Source organism: Passer domesticus, chromosome 1 (assembly GCF_036417665.1).
Source record: "Passer domesticus isolate bPasDom1 chromosome 1, bPasDom1.hap1, whole genome shotgun sequence".
NCBI lineage: Eukaryota > Metazoa > Chordata > Aves > Passeriformes > Passeridae > Passer > Passer domesticus.
The window spans coordinates 148,652,203-148,667,474 of NC_087474.1; the positions used below are offsets into that span (position 1 = coordinate 148,652,203).

Consider the following 15,272-nt stretch of genomic DNA (forward strand, 5'->3'; position numbering starts at 1 on the left):
AGGATTTCAAATATAACAGAGCACCTTGCTTCCTGCAAAGTGCCAGGGGAAATGTAAGATTATTCACAGAAGGGAGGCATTTCAAGAGATATCTTGAATGAATAGTGTGAATATCACAGTGTAGAATGAAGCAAGAAACCAGAAATTAAAAAATGAACCCTGGCATCAGCAGTAACAGCTTCATTTAAAAGACACGTGTTTTTGTAAGACTTACTCTCTTCTGTGATCTCATTTTGGTTACTGTAGATCTTGCAAGATCCTCTAATAAATCTTTAAGCCTTAATCACTCAAATTAGTGCCATTCCTCTGTACATGTACATTTGCAAATCATTCATGGACATCTTCAAGCAATGTAATATTTAATTAAATTCAAGTAGCAGTTAAGCTAATTGGAGCATTAAATCAGTGCAATATTTATCATATTTTTTCCTGTTATATTTCCCTCAAGATAAATGATTTTCATTATCTTTTTCAAGATGAAATACCATGTGTATGGTATTGAACACAGCTGGTTCCACAACTAGTCCCATGGAAGGCATTTAATTCACACAATGATGCAATAATCCACTTCAGGTGTATCAGAACTTAATTGTCTGTATTTTAGGTCCACATACAAACTGAAAATAAAACTTTCAGAATTAGAAAGATATTGTGTTATAGCAGCATCTGAAATATGAGTGGGTGTGGCCTGCTGTACGTTCTGTGAGATTACATTCAAGAAGAGGTTTGGAATGAAAAGGCCATGCAGTAGGACTGGTTTTCAAAGTGTTTTCCTAGGTATATGTCAAATGCTGTCTCAGAATTACTGGTTTAATGGTCAGCTTGTTCCCTTGGCATGGTCTGGATCTCTGAGAAAATTGCCCCAGGGTAGTTCAGAAAATAACATGAGACCTGAATTTGGTTCCTCTTGGCCTTCAGACCAGAGACAGTCTCTGCACTGATTAGATGTACTAACATAGACATAAACAAATGAGAATAGTCTGAGGTTTAGGAAGGTAAGCAATTGACTCCTTTCTTCTTCTGTGCTGGTATCTATAATGTATGTAATTTTCTTATCAAATTATAGAGTAATGCTTTAATAATTTCAGATAATTCTGGGAATCAAATACTAAATTTTAATGTTATTTTTTAAAATATTATTTTAGTTTTAAAGACAGGAGAAACTGAAACAATATGTCTTGCAAAAGTGTTTGTCTAATGCAAGACAGACTGAGAAATCAACTGTTGCAATTATGAGTATTTTCTTCCCAGTGTGTAATTGGAGCTAGACCGCTTGTGTAAGTGAAAAATCACATGTATGTCACATACATAAATACAGTTAGGCCACACCACTCTTCAAATAAAGTGAACTACTAACCTTTTACATTAAAATTGTCATTAAGGTTTTCATAGATCACCCTTTTTAAATGTCTTTATCTGGTGAGTGATGTGGCTTTCATTTTTCACTTATGTTACTCACAAAATTAGAGATAGTACCTATCAATTCAGAATTCCCTTTGTATATTCACAGTGCAGATAAAAATATCATTAATGTTCCAGAGAGGCTGAGTGATTTTAAACCATAGATTTCTCTACAAACTTGTACATAAGTAAATCTTTATACCTTAATTTTTAAAAGGAGCCATGCAAGAGACAATTTAAGAATGTCAAAGGATGTCACAGGAATCAATGATACAATTAATTTATACTATAAAGATGGTGTTTCATGTATAGCTACCTAAACTTTGTGCTTGCAATTCCTCAGGAAAATTCTGAAATATTCAGAAGGGAGGAGCTATAACTGTCAAACTGAATGTCCTCTAGGAAAATGCCTGTTGTTTTGCACTTAGGTATTCTCTCTTATATTGGCCATGGGAACTGTGAATTTCCAGTACTGTTGAAACTTGAGTTGTATCCACACACACCCAAAATGCAATGCTTAGCTTTAAGAGCAGGGGCTGAAGCAGACACTGTACTTCAGGTAGCACAAATTGTTGTAATGCCTCTTCTACAAAGATGCTGCCATGTATCCATAGGTTTCCCATCCTGTGTCACTGACACTCTCCTTGAACTTAGAGTACAACAGTCTCCTACTACCTTTTGTATGGCCTTGTCAAATAATAATCATAATTTCTTTCCAGAATTTCCAGGTGATTTGCAGAGGAAAACTCTCTTTTTATGTGCGACCTCTTGCTTCTCTTCCTAAGGTGCTTCTACATAGAGATGTCTACAAACTGCTCTCTAGATTCCAGTACACAGACAGCTAGTGGTATTCTGACCACTTCAAATAGTCATTTCCATCACACCTGAGCAGCTGAACTCCTCCTCTCCAGGGAAATGCTCCCATGCAGCAGCTCCTGCTGCTGCTGCATGCACCCGAGCAGGCCAGGCTGGGGCACACTGGTCAACAGGACAGCCCACACCCACCAGGCTGTTTTGCCAGTGGTTTATGGATACATTTCATTTTCTTCCCTATTCTACTTATTTTACTGCATAGTTGACATTGGTCCTACTTTATTCTTCAAGCTCAAAAATAATTTCTGGAAGATCTTGATGGTCCTGCTTCTTTGTATTTTTACCAGTCTGTTTCTGAGAGCCTCTTTACCATGATCACCATCACTAGCTTTTCATAAATTAGCAGTGATTATTTAGCAAGCCTAATATTTCAGGGAAATGGGTGAATTGGGTGCTACTTTACAATTAAATGTTATTTCACTATAAACAATGCTTCAAGACAAGAGAACAAAGTAAGAAAAATTACCATAAATTAAGGAATAAAATTAATTTTAATGTAAAATGACACCACATATACTCTTAACAAAGTTATGTATGATTCTTAACACAGATGGGCCACAACTTTCATGCATTTTCTCAGGTTATGGAGACAAAAGAGGAGACTTCCACAGAGTGGTGTTTCCTTTGGGCCTCTGGGTGAGCTACCCATGACTTCCCTCCCTCCTGTACCAGATGGAGCACAGCCTCCCAACCACAGCTGGGCTTGGAACCACAGAAACTCTCATCTTCCCTGCTAGCTGTAAATGGCTGCAGATTTTTGTAATTACATTTTATTCTCCACTTCAGGTTTTAGAGTTTCTCTTCTTAAACAGAAAAACAATTAATTTCTCCATCTACCTGATAAAGAAGTTCTGCATTTTCCCCCCTTATGTTTGCAGTGGGAATTGTGATGAACAGAAATACTTTTCAGTTTGTACTCAAGCCTGACTCAGGGAAGACTTGTTCTTACCTGCCCTTCTCAAGGCAAACGTCCTCTGGGAAAATCTCATGAAAATTTCATGAAAACCCTAGCAAAACCTGCAATATGATGCCTATTAGTAGATCATACCTGGAAAATACATAGTATGTTCAAATAATTATAAAAAAAGGAGAAAAATGAAGATAAGTTAATATGTTTTAAAATTCTTTTTGATGATTTTAAAATATAAGAAAAATGAATGTAGACCACAGAAAAGAATCTATCAGACAGGTGCAGTGAAAGGATGTAGTATGGAAAGGTTGTGTGATAGAATGATGGAATGGTTTGGGTGGGAAGGGACCTTAAAGATGATCTAGTTCCATTCCCCTGCCATGGGCAGGAACACCTTCCACTAGACCAGGTTGCTCAGAGCCCCATCAAACCCAGCCTTGAGCACTGCCAGGGATGAGTCCTATAATGTCCTATTAAGTGTCTTAATAACATCACAGAGAGAAAAAAATGTTGTTCCTCTATGGCTACAGTTACAATTTATATTCTTAACCCTGCCTTTTCATTAAGAACAAAGTTGTCATTAATGGTTTAAATTTATGAACATTCAACCCTAAAATACAGTACATAAGAATATAGTAAAGATACAGCTTTTTGGGAAATATCCCTCTTTCAAATATAACAAACTACCCAAACAAAACATATCCTTTAACAAAATAAGTTCCATTTACATTATAAAGTAATTTAAACTTTTTTCATATCTTCTATTTATAAAGTAGAATGCAAACACTGCGTGCATCAACTAAAAATAAAGACACATGCAGGCTTGACTGAACAACTGTTTTGTCAATGGAGCTATGGGGCTAAACTGAGTGCTTCAGGTTTATTAGCAAAAGTTTAATTAAGCATGATGTTGAGCAAAGCCTGGGAAATATTAAGTGATTACACTCAGAAGTGCTCAATAGTTTGCAGGATCAGGAACCCATTTAATTTCTCGAAGTGCCCTAACAGCCTTGCTTTGCCTGCAAAATATTTCCAGAACCATGATAAGATTTTCTTAAAGCTCATTTAAAAATTGTAGATGGGATGTACTGGCTTTTATGCCTTACCTTGGAAAGGAAGAAACATGAAAGTATTTAAGATCTTATTGTTACATTTTCTCAATGTCTGTTTTGTTTTATAAGCATTTTCAGCTCAAGTGCTTTCTGAAGATAATGTTATGCACCCTTTGTTTGTTACTGCAGCTGGGAAGTGCATGTGTTTAGTTTGTTTTGCCAGAATAAACAAAATCCTGTTGAATATTAAAATATTCAATATTTCATTTTCTATTACACTCCATCAGGCAAATTGTTTATTAAATGCTTAAAAGATGCATTTACAAAAGACTGCTGAGTTACCCTCCTAATATTTGACTTTCGTGATAAAACGTGTGTTATTGTGTGTTACAGTTTTGTTTCATTTCCCACTGTAAATGATTGTATCATTGTTCATTCTCCTAAGAAATTATTTTCCTGGGGGTTATTGATTTACATTCCTTATAATATTCAGCATTCCATTTAAATATAAATCCCCTGGACTACATCTACTTTCGTTAGAGAAAGAAAAATATCTCTTCTGGTTCAGAAATTTTAATTTGAAAGGTGAAGGCAAAAAAAACCATTTACCTTAACTCTTGATGATTACTGCTTCTTTCTCAGAAAACAGACAATGCTGTCTTAATGTGCAGAGCTCCAGGAAGTCATGTAATACAGGAATAAAAACTTCATGATTAGGATCAAATTGTCCACTTTTTAAAGGCTCTTTGATGATACCCTTTTCCAGTAGTTATCATGATTAACTCCTAACAATGGGCTTGTGATTGCAAAGATGACCTTTGGCAGGCAGGTTAATGCAGTGATCTTTTCCCAGCAGATAGTCTGAAAAACATCACAGCAGGGTGATGGCATCGACTTCTACTTACCTAATTGGAATCGGAGCTCAGAAATGAGGGGCTTAGTTTTGTTGCATACACATACATGTCAAGTGCCATTGAAGATGCTTTTAGGGTATTTGAGATATTCTTCTGTAGCAGAGAGCAGCTTCAAGGAAGGCTGTGACCCCTCAAAATCACATCTAGAGATTAAGTCCCAGAGGACGTCTTAAATACTGTAGGATATTTCAAAATGCATTAGACACCTATGTGTGAACAACTGAATGACATCCCTAATAACCACCACTTAACATCTGCTGATTCAATTGTCTCACTGCTGGTAATTTTTTTGGAGTTACCCAGCTGTATATTCAATTAGCACTGTTGATGGAAAAGAACATCCTGGCCATCCAGCCAATTCTCAGAGAAGCTGCTGCACACTTGTGTCATGCAGAACTGACTGTGATGATGTGATGTTATTAAATATCTCAAGAAACATGACTCCTTTTCTTTTCCTCATGCTTTTCAAGATACAAAGTGGCTTCTCACCCAAAGATCCCTTTGCTTCTGAATTGTCTATTGACAATCAAGGGAACCAGAGCCATTTGTCAGCTGAGCTGTAATCTGTGTATATAAATGATCATGTATTATTACTTCCTGCATGTTTCAACAGATACTTCTGCTTTTTGAGTGTTACTGTTTTTAAGTTGTCATGAAAAGTACTAATTTCACCCCAGGAGTCACAGCCATTAGAGAAATGGGATCATAAGAAGGAGTAGCAGCTACTGCAGACCCAGCAGATGAGAACACATGCAGCTGCAGCTGAGTGTTTCCACATAAACTCGAGTTTTATTGCACTGCTTACAATATGGCAGGTATTGTAGCTCCTGGGAGCCTCGAGGTATTTATATTCTACCCTGCACTTCAGTGATGGCTCTCTCTCTGCTATGTCCCTTGCACCACAGTCAGTCACATCTCAGTGTTTGACCTCTCAGCCTTCGCTACAAGAGGAATTTCTGCTCACCCCTGTAGCAGAAGGGACACAGGCAGCATCCAAACAAACGTGAGGAAATCAAAGTGAAATTTATAGACAACTTAGGTGCTGACATATTAAAAAATCAATTAAAAATGCCTATTAACTCACACAGGTGTTTAGAAGGCTACTGGGACTGAAGATTTCACCACTAGTTACCTAACATGCTGTGAGTGTTGCATTACTAGCTGGCTTTTACCTCTTCATCATGTTCATGTTCTTCATGGTTTTACAGGGCATCCTCAGAGTACCCCACTCCCACATCCACCACTCTCCAAGTGTTACCACATGAGCTCCTAGATCCAACATACGCGATGTAAAATCCATGTCCTGGATACCTAAGCCCACCAATGAAGCCTGCAGAGGAGCAGAGCTGAAATTCATTAAAACCTTGGCCAGTGTGCAGCCTGCAGGATGGCGTTCAGTGAGCAAGCAAGGCATGCAGTGCTGCAAAGACAGCAGTGCCCCATATTGACTGCACCCCACAGGCTCCATGGCTGTGGAAAAATATTTCCCTTTATGTATTTTGAACCTTTTGTAGCCATAAATGTGTTATTTGCAACTTTGTGTTTCGGTTTTGGCAGACTCTTGTCACCAGCGTGCCAGGTACCCGCCACGTGCCCTCAACCTACAACCTCCTCAGCTCCACAGCCGCCTTCCAGCTGCTCTCCAGGCTCCTGTTCCAGGCAGGCTGTCCCGGGGAGAGGCTCTGTGTGCAGCCAGCCCAGTGGCAGCCCCGCTGGCTGAGCTGCTGAGGGCTGGCCCAGGCCCTGCTGCGGCGCGTGGGAGGCCGAGCGTCCCTTGCGCGACCAAGGCCGCGCTCGCGCGGGCACGGCACAAGGACACACACGGGCTGCAGGAGCTGGGCCGAGCACAGAACACTCAGCAGCGTGTGCAGATCACGATTTGCCCAGCACATTCCTGCCTGTTGCCAAAAGCAAGCGTTGGGAAGCCCTCAGGATTTCCAAAGGAATAACTTCACAGCCAAATAATGAGCATTGCTATGCTTTGCACAGTATTTTCAGTAGAACAGCATAAGTGGGAATTTGTAAGTAAATATGACAGCTTGACATCTTTTGAACTATGGCAGCTGTAAAAGGTGGGTCTCATTCTTGCAAAAAGAGGGAGAATTGCGAAGAGTTCAGGTGTTTAATTTACCTCCATTAATAATTCTGATTTTGTTACTGACAATAATCACTCACTGAAAGCCCTATAAATCTTACACACTCACTAAGCAAGTGAAGAAAATTAATGCTAGTTAAACAAATAGTATTGAGAATTCTTCAAGAATGCAGCTAGGCAAATGACAATAGTGATTAAAAATATTTATGGTGACCTTCTGTTTTATTTACCTACTGGAAAATCAGAAATAATTCCATTAAGTGTATAAAAATGCCACCTGACTATAAGATTAGAAGAAAAATCACAGTCTGACTTCTTAATGACAGGCTGATTTTAACAGCAGAAAGATAAGACAGCTCATTTTAGGAAGTTATTTTTTTAAATTTGCACTGGACTTGACCACCAAATGCAGCCTTGGTTTAAAAACAAATGCTACTCAACATGAGAAGCACAGATTTCTCTAAACTAACATCTTAAAAAAAAAAAAAAGGCCAACAAAAAGGAGACTGGATGCTCCTTGTGCCAGTAAGGAATTGACCTGTTCCACTGATGTTCAGGGTATTGATTCAGCCTCACTAAAGCACTGGCTGTCATTCAGGTCTTGTTTTAATGGGTCACTGCCAGTGTGGCACACTGAACTCTCACCTAATCCTGTGAACACACAAACAAGACACAGCACTGCATTCCTACTGTGTTCCTCTGCTGAGGAAACTTCACATGCTCTAAGTTTTATGACTGAAAGTTTGGAATATTAACAGAATATACACAGCAATCTGAACTTGTCTTATAATTATACTTTCTGGACATGGCAAATGGCCATGTGGAAGTTTTTACAAAAAAATAACATAGTAAAAATGTACTACACTGGAGAAACAAAGCTGTTCTTCAATTCTTTCCAATTATTTCTTTTTTCATTAGTGTGCAGGCAATAAATACCCAAGTTTTAAAAATATCAGTAGATGTAATGCAACAAAAATGAAGTTCAGACTGTAGAGAAGGGCAGAAACATGACTTTCTTTATGCACTGACAGTAGATGTCAGTAACAAAATGCCTCATTACTGCCTGTTCCTTTCTCTGATACCATACAGAAGCAGCTAAAGGACAGACATTGGGATGGTTCTGCATCACCTGGAGGAGAACTGCTCAAGGAGGGCTTCTGGGTGTGAGCTGAGCCTGAAGATTACACAATTTCAAAGGTGGTTACAGCTTGCTTTGAAATAAACTGATCCTATCCTCCTTCTTCCCCTTCCAGTGAGTTTTGCTCTTCATTGTAATGGAACACAGTCAAACACCAACCAAGCTGCTTTTATCAGTGCACATATTCAAATCCCTACAGTTTGCATATTTTAGGTCCAGTGCATAATTATTTTACTGAGGTCTCATTGTCCAAATCCACATTCTCATGTTCAGCTTCCCAGACTTTCTAGGCTGGCAGCGTAAACAGTGACAGGGCACAGGGAGGACAAGAGGGGGAGTCCTCTAAGAGTCAATATCAGTCAGGTCACAATATGATTCCTCCCTGGAGAGCAACCTCTGCTCCATGGGAGACAGGAAGGTAAGTTATTCCTTTGGCTGGGTTTGGGAAAAAATAACTGATCAGGATGAAAGAGGATTGTGGTGCATCTCGATGTAGCTGAACTGCTGTCTAATTGCCTGTGTACTCAGTCCCTTACACAGGCTAATATTAGCTGCATCAAGGCAGCATATGCAAAAGCAATGTGAATATAGAGTCTGTTACTACAAGGACTCACACACTCACTTCTCAGTGCAAAAGCATTCAGAGTTTTCAGATTTTAAGGACTAATTTGTCAGGTTAAACCTTGCTATCTGAAGAGACAAGTTGGCTGATGGGTCGAACAGCAGTAACTCCTTTCCATGCGCTGGACAATAATAATAATAGATATATGATTAACTGCTATTTTTATTACTACAAAAAACAACATTGTGAAATTCCCAGTGGCCTAAAGTAGGTGTTTTGACTGTTCTGCCAAGACTGCAAACCTCAGGACAGAGATTTTGATTGTGTAAGACAGTGAAGAACATTTACTAACCCACCATTATCTCTGAAGATTATGGTGTAAGAAACACTGTGTAAGAAACAAGACATCATTTTGATTGTTATTTTGTAACCTGTCTGACTTCAAACACTGTGTTAAACAGGCCACATTCAAACTTTTTTCTGTGTATTGTAAGACAAAGTACCTTACTGTGGCTAGTGCCAATATTACAACACTTGAACTATCATTTATGAAACATGCTACCAATGAATTAAAGCTTACAAAAGGGTCTAAACAGTGATAATGAAAATGAAACAGGAAAAAAATGACTTGGTCCAAGAAGGCTGAGATGAGAAGTCAGTCACTACAGTTTAACAAACAAATACTAGAAAATTATATAGAGTCAAGGATGGAGTGCTGTCAAATATCTTACTTTTACCTATTTTTGTGGAGAATATGGATTGAGGTTACGTTCAAGGCAAGAACCATATACTCAAAAAAGTTTTTACAACAGCATAAAATACAGTCTCTAAGGGTTGAGAGTTAAGGAAAAAAAAAGGCTAACCCAAAAGCTTTTGAGATGCTATCTGCTTTTTGTGGTTGTAGACTATTACCTCTCCTTTTTTCTGCTTTCTCATTCTTTGTCACAATACCCTATAATTCTTTAAATTGTCAGGTCACTTTGAAGCCCAGTTTCTGCTGGCTCTTTGTTTAAGGCTAGAGTACACACTTGCTTTCCTCCTGTGTAATTTCCTGTTATTTTTTACTTTATATTTAGGTGCTTAATCATGTTCAGTGGGAAGCGTGTGCACTTCCTGGGTGCACACACAACACACAGCTGATTCTGCAACAGATGCAGAGCAGAAACAAAACAGCCTCCTCTTTATCACAGCAGTTCTTGGTAAACCAAATGCTCACCTCAGTCTCAGGGAGAGCTGAAAGACCACAGGCACAGGAACTCCTGCAGTGCAGGTGCACTGACCTCAGCCATCACCCCGCGCAGCTCCTCCTGCACCAGGAGCTCCAGCGGGCTGGCTTTGCCTCACTGGAACCTTCCTGCACAGCAGGGGAGTAATCCAGATCTCTACAACTGATAATCTCTTGACTGCTATAATACAGATCAAAGAGTAGCGTTCTAACAGACACAGTACTTGAATTTGGATCTGCAGAAGCACAAAAGACAGAGGTTTGTGAACACACAGAAGAGATGTTTATCCAAGACTGCCCCCCTCTGTTGTTGCTTCACAGCTAAAAAAAGAAAAATGTTTTAAACTGCTATGAATTCTTCTCACACTTGATAAAATGAGATTTGCAGTATACTGATTTTTAGTATCAGTATTTAATGGAAAAATAAAATCAAATAAAATAAAACATAAATAAAAACTTAAATACTCCTGGAATATAAACATGCAAATCATACTGAATTTCTTCAGAGAGTGTTTGAGTAGGGGTGATTTTATTGAGCTGTTTGCAGCAAAAAAAAATTAATATTTCTCTTAGTTTTTCTCTGTTCATATTTTTCTATAAAATCACTCTAAAATACAGGCTGCGATTTTAAAAAAAAAAAAATTACAAATTTTTTTTTGCCTTTTTTTTGGCAAAGACAAATCTCAGAACTATTTCTCTTTCATAAAGTTTCTGCTAAGGTCAATTCAGTATTTTATTAATGGAAAGATAACTTTGTATGTTTAACATATGCTTAAATAAATATTGGAAAACTAAGTCTATTCCTGAAAAATTCCAACTGTAATGCTTAAAAATGAGAAGGGGAACAAAGTACCCACATCTGATTCTCATAATCCACTGCACACCCCTTAAAACAAAAGCAGCAAAGAGAACAAGGCTGTTGAAAACTGTACAAATGAAACAATTTAATGAATAAAAATTTGAGAAATATAAAATACTATTTTAAAGGAGAGTTTGGCTTGTGTGTTTATTTAGTGGCATTAAAAATGCTATGTGATATTATTCTAGGAGACAACTATAATTATTTTTAGAGTCTAATGAACAGATAAAATTGCAAATTGGAAAAACTGAAAATTCAGTTTTTCAGTAATCTACAAAATGCAAAACCAGACCATCATGTGTACAACATTTAATAAATCTCGTTCCTCATGTAAAACTTGTCCTAGAAAAGTGCTTAGAGTGAGGCAGAGCAGAGGTGCATATTGTCAGTGTTCAAGGGTGTTCAGTGTAGGAACTCAGTGCAGAAGCTCAGTAGGAGAAAGACAAGAAGCTCTGTTTCTTTTAGTTCATAGCTTAAGATATGTGTTATTTGGAAAGGAATTATTTCTTGTTCCATACATCCTTTGCATTCATTACTTATGGTATTTATTACAGAGACCCCACAGTCTTGCTTCCAGCTCTTACTGGTTTAAATATACATTTCAGCCAGGATTTCATTCCAAAGAAAATTATTTCTTGCACAGACAGCCAGAATCTGAAACTCTTATGCTTTTTCAGTAAAATATGGGGGAATCCTTCCCTCACTGTGTTGAGCTGTATCATTGATGGGCTGTGAATTAATCCACACTGCAGCTTAATCCAGTGAAACATTTTGCCAGGCTAATGTATTTGTACCTACCCCTTTCTAGCTGCTGGTAGATCCAACTCCATGAAGTCTGGTTGTTCCTCTTTACTCAGGGCAGCCTTGCTCCATGCTGGCAGTGTCCCAGGACCTACCCACCAGATGCAGAGCTCTCTTGGAAGGGTTGATAAAGTCTCAGCATGTAGCCTGGGAGCAAATGGGAGCAGTGCTCACATGATGACTGCAGTGTATTTATCTTAACTTTAGTAATGCTTTCTCCCATAACTTCCTCATAGACACACTGATGAGGCATGGACCAGATGAGTGGACAGTGAGATGAATTGAAAATTGGCTGAATTTCTAGGCTCAGGGGTTCTGATTAGGAGTGTGAAGTCCAGTCACCAGAGATGTACCACAAGGTTTGGTACCAGAGCCAATACTGTTTTGACTCTTCATTACTGGACTGGTCAATGGTGGAAAGTGCACCTTGAACAAGTTCACAGCTAGCAAAAAAGCTGGGAGTAGTGACCATAAGATGGTTCTGCTACCATCTATAGCACCCTCACTAGGCTGGAGAAATGCAAAATAGGAACATTATAAAGTTCAGCAAAAGGATGTGCAAACCCCTGCCTTTCAGGAGGAATAACCCCAGACACCAGTACACACTCGTGGCTGGCTTTGCAGAAAAGGCCCTGGAGTGGTGGGCACTAATTTGATTCCATCTGAACATAAGAAAACATTTGTGTTATGGCAAGATTTTTTCCTTCATTGTGAAGGTGGTCAAACACTGGAGTAGGTCAGCCAGGCAGGATGTGGAGTCTCCATGTCTTGGAGACACTCATAACTCAGCTTGGCCCAGGGAATCCACTCTAGGTGCCCCTCATTTAACAGGGTGGAGTTGGACTTGATGTTCTCCACAGAGGCCTTCCAAAGCCTCTGTGATCCTGTATAATGCTGCTGAGTCCAGAACATTGCCACAACAGACAAGGAAACCCCTCCTTGTTGCAGCCTGAGGGAGAAAGAGCCCTCCCTGTCCAGTGAGGTTGTCAGATAGGACAACATCACTTCTCTGATGCTCTGCCCTTCACTGCAGCTGTGAGGAGACTGTGGGTGTAGGAATTTGCACCTTCAGGATCTCAGCAAGCTGAACTCAGCCTCCCTGCTGCTTGTGGACTTTAATAAGTGGTTGAGCTCCCTCTCTAAATCAATCTGACAAGCTGCACTTGTCAGAGGCTCAGAAGGATGAAAGTAGCTCCTGACCATGTTACCAGGCTCATACAGCTATATTTATTCCTCAGAGCTGGCCAGAGAAAGGCTCAGAAACTGGCTGAGATGTGGAAGTGTAAACACACAGCAGTTAACCTCGCCTCTGAAATATAAAGAGATCTAATTTGACTGCAGAATGAAAAGCCAACTTTACGAAACACTAATCTTGTCATTCTTGCCATTACCTTCTTCATACTGAGAAGAGAACAGAAAAATACATGATTGAATAATATTTGGAGTCTTTTTTTTTCCATCTCCCTATGGTCCTTTTGCCCAGTTTTGCTTTCCTTCCTGTGTGTTTGGAGGAGCAGGACCAACTCCAAACATGAACTTTTACACTTCCATGGCCATGGCGTCAGTTTGGTTTCCTCTGAATCCCTTTCACTTACCTCATTATGTGTAATAAACTTCAGATTAATAGAACTAGCAGCTCAATAAAGTGCTGACAGCACTGCAAGTATCAAGGAAAAAAAACTATCAAGGAAATGAAAACGACTCATCAGACATGTCAACAAATAAAGAAGGAAAGCTGGACTACTTTTACTGTTCCTGGCTAAAAACAGAGATGCGGAAAGCCACATTTGTGGTGTTGATATCAGAGAAATAGTTGTAACACAAAGAAAGCCACTAAAAAAAAAAATACTTCACAAAAGATAGCTGCCCTTCTCAAAAGTTATTTCACTGTACATTCATATCTCAAAACAATTGTCATAACTAATGAAGAGAAAAAATTAAAAGTAAGCATGCATGGCAAATATGTTAAAGAAGGTGCATCACAAATAAATTTTTTTTCTCTGTTTTAATTTGGGCAGAATACAGTCCTAAATCCTTCTCTACTCTCTCAGTGCATGGCTTAATTCATAGATCACCTAATTACTGCAAGTGTTGACAGACTGATCTTGGCAAACCATTTTTCAAAGAGTAGTGCATGTTCCATTATATTTAACAAAACGTAAAGCAAAAGTCAGTTATACTTCACCTCAAGTATCATCTTTGTCTCTGTGTTATGGAGTTCTTTTAATAGCAAAAAAAAAAGAAAAATTGATGAATTGCTGTTAGGCCTAGGGAATAGTTTGAGTCATTCAAATAGATGTGTCATAGTCAGGATCTTTGAATGCAACAGGAACTTTTGGATGCTGGAGGAGAAAAGGCATTTGAAATTGTAAATTTTTAAATATTGTAAATTGTAAAAAGGAAAGGAAAGGAAAGGAAAGGAAAGGAAAGGAAAGGAAAGGAAAGGAAAGGAAAGGAAAGGAAAGGAAAGGAAAGGAAAGGAAAGGAAAGGAAAGGAAAGGAAAGGAAAGGAAAGGAAAGGAAAGGAAAGGAAAGGAAAGGAAAGGAAAGGAAAGGATATTTTAGTTTAGGAGTTAAAAATGCTAGTCAGCTTAAAAAACATTTTAATAAAAGCATACAAAACCTAATTAGTTTTTGATTATTTGCCATTTGAAAATATGACTTGATATGCTCTTTTCTAAAATCTTGTGAAAAATTGTATACATTGCATTCATTAGTATATGAAAAAGGAGAAATACTCTAAGTATATCCTAAAAACCAGGAGATATGGGGGGAAAAAAAGAAAAGGATTGATAATTACAGTGCAATTCTGCCCTACAATGACCAAAACCATCCATTATTTTGGTTTCTGTTCAGTTTGCACAAGTACTGCTGCTCGTGATCCATTGCTTGGTTCAATCAGACCCTGAGATATTCAGCCAGCTCACTCTGAGGTCGTGAGCTTGCACTAATTCTGTTCTTGTGATGGATTAATTGTTTCCAGCTGTATTTCCAACATCATTGCCATGTAATCCTATTTATAGAAATTTTGTGTAATCTATACTAGCCAAGCAAAAGATGGTCCATATCTTGCTGATGTGAATACTTTTAAAATGTGGTGGCTTTAAATAGTTGTTCTTTTGAAATCACCGAGGCTTGGCCAATTCAAAATAGTGGAAAGAAAATTTATGGGGCAAATTCACAATCATTAAATTAATTCTTAAAATTCAAAGGTTTTTTGTTTGTTTGCTTGCTTGCTTTTAATGGAAGACAAGAAGGAAACATTGATAAATCATTTGTACATTAATACTAAGCTTAGTGTGTTACTCTATTTCCAAATGTGCACATTATACAAACTCTTTCAAGGAAACTTACCTTTTAATTTTTACCTTGAACTTGTCAGCAATAGTTCTTCCTTGGAATAGTGCAAAGAGATCTATTGTGCCTTCCAGAGAAAGCTGAG

At 38.4% G+C, this 15,272-nt stretch overlaps 2 long non-coding RNA genes across 3 annotated transcripts; one reads left to right on the forward strand and one right to left on the reverse strand.

Moving 5' to 3' along the window:
- Nucleotides 1-3,092: 3,092 nt before the first annotated feature.
- On the reverse strand, nt 3,093-6,699 carry LOC135284283 (uncharacterized). Its single transcript, XR_010349719.1, has 2 exons — nt 6,283-6,699; nt 3,093-5,097 (listed from the first exon to the last, which is right to left on the reverse strand). It is a non-coding gene; the product is annotated as an uncharacterized LOC135284283 (long non-coding RNA).
- Nucleotides 6,700-6,963: 264 nt separating this feature from the next.
- Nucleotides 6,964-11,204, forward strand: LOC135289932 (uncharacterized). Of its 2 annotated transcripts, XR_010352665.1 has the most exons (3): nt 6,964-7,171; nt 8,335-8,442; nt 10,022-11,204. It is a non-coding gene; the product is annotated as an uncharacterized LOC135289932 (long non-coding RNA). The 2 variants fall into 2 exon arrangements; XR_010352664.1 differs by lacking the exon at nt 10,022-11,204 and having other exon boundaries at nt 8,335-8,484.
- Nucleotides 11,205-15,272: the final 4,068 nt, after the last annotated feature.